Source organism: Salmo salar, unplaced genomic scaffold (genome assembly GCF_965601325.2).
Source record: "Salmo salar unplaced genomic scaffold, fSalSal1 ptg000152l, whole genome shotgun sequence".
Lineage (NCBI taxonomy): Eukaryota > Metazoa > Chordata > Actinopteri > Salmoniformes > Salmonidae > Salmo > Salmo salar.
The window spans coordinates 1,950,001-1,951,916 of record NW_027675323.1 but is presented as its reverse complement, the minus strand read 5'-3'; positions in this window follow the sequence as shown (position 1 = coordinate 1,951,916).

Here is a 1,916-nt window from a genome sequence, read left to right as displayed (position 1 = left end):
GCTAACTTTTTATTTTAACAGTAACATATAAAACATAACAGCCAGAGGTTATTCCCAAAGAAATGAGAAAACAAAAAACAGAAAAACCTATTCCACATTATATCAAATCAAATACAGACATATAGCTAACTAACTTACCTGGCTAAATACCTAGCATATCGTCTGGACGCAAAACGCTGTAAAATTAGTTGAATATTTTTACAACCCTTTAGAGAAACTGTCAGGGAATATATATATATTTATATTTGTTTTTTTTCCCCTTATTCTCCTCCTTGTAATATACCCAAGCTGTTTTTAAAGTTGTATTTTGTCCGTTTTAATGACCATGACAGTAAAGTCCTTGACTTGACTCGTAACCATGGATTTACCACGGCCTTCAAAAACACAACATAGAAACATTATTAACTAACTGGCTTTTTTTTTTTATGTAATAAAATACAATGTTTCGTATGTAAATGCTGAAGTGAAAATATGTCAGTTTAATTAATTAAAAAATAAATTAAAACCTGTAAACGTTTATTTAATTATTTTACAGACAACCGACGTACCTATTCTGTCCGCCATCTTGTCCGGTGGAGACCGCAGTGGATGTCGGGATTAAAAATGGAAGGAGAGGATTGTGGGAGGACTGTGATTTTGAGTCTAGATGGGATACAGCTTTTGTCAACAAACAAAAAAAAAATCACTTTTCGTAGTAAGTTTAGGAGAACGTACGTAGCAGGTTAGGAGAAAAAGGTTATGATAATTAGGTTAAGGTTAGGAAAATGGTTAAGTTTAACTAAAATACACCAAAAAAAATATAATATACTTAGATGTCAATTTGACAAAAGCTGTATCCCATCTAGACATATTACCGCTTTCCATGTTGTCTGTAGCTTGTGAGGTGTGGAAACATAAAAGTATATATAATATTTTTTGGGGGGCATTTTAGCTAACCCTAACCATTTTCCTAACCTTAACTTAATTATCACAACCTGATACGTTTTTTTCTCCTAACCTGCTGCGTACGGTAAGATACGGACAACGAACACAATTGCATTTTATCAATGGCAATTTGAATGCACAGAGATACCGTGATGAGATCCTGGGGCCCGTTGTCGTGCCGTTCTTCCTCCTCCATCACCTCATGTTTCAGCACGATAATGTCAACAAGGATCTGTACACAATTCCTGGAAGCTGAAAATGTCCCAGTTCTTCCATGGCCTGCGTACTTCACCAGACATGTCACTCATTGAGCATGTTTGGGATGCTCTGGATAGACGTGTACGACAGCGTGTTCCAGTTCTCGCCAATATCCAGAAACTTCGCACAGCCATTGAAGAGGAAGTCGGACAACATTCCACAGGCCACAATCAGCAGCCTGATCAACTCTATGTGAAGGAGACGTGTCGCGCTGCATGAGGCAAATGGTGGTCACACCAGATACTGACTGGTTCTGATCCACACCCTTAACTTTTAACGGTATCTGTGACCAACAGATGCATATCTGTATTCCCAGTCATGTCTAATCCATAGATTTGGGCCTAATTTATTTATTTAAATTACTGATTTCCTTCTATGAACTGTAACTCAGTAAAATCTTTGAAATTGTAGCATGTTGCATTTAATATTTTTGTTCAGTATTTATACAGGGTCAGTTCCAATACCATATTTACAATGTGTAGGACACTGTGTAATTTATACGGGGTCAGTTCCAATACCATATTTACAATCGGTATTTATATTGTACTTGGTGGGCTACTGGTATTGAGATAAATAAAGTAGTATTAATATTGTACTGGCATTGAGATGAATAAAGTAGTATTTATATTGTACTTGGTGGGCTACTGGTATTGAGATAAAGTAGTATTAATATTGTACTGGCATTGAGATGAATAAAGTAGTATTTATATTGTACTTGGTGGGCTACTGGTATT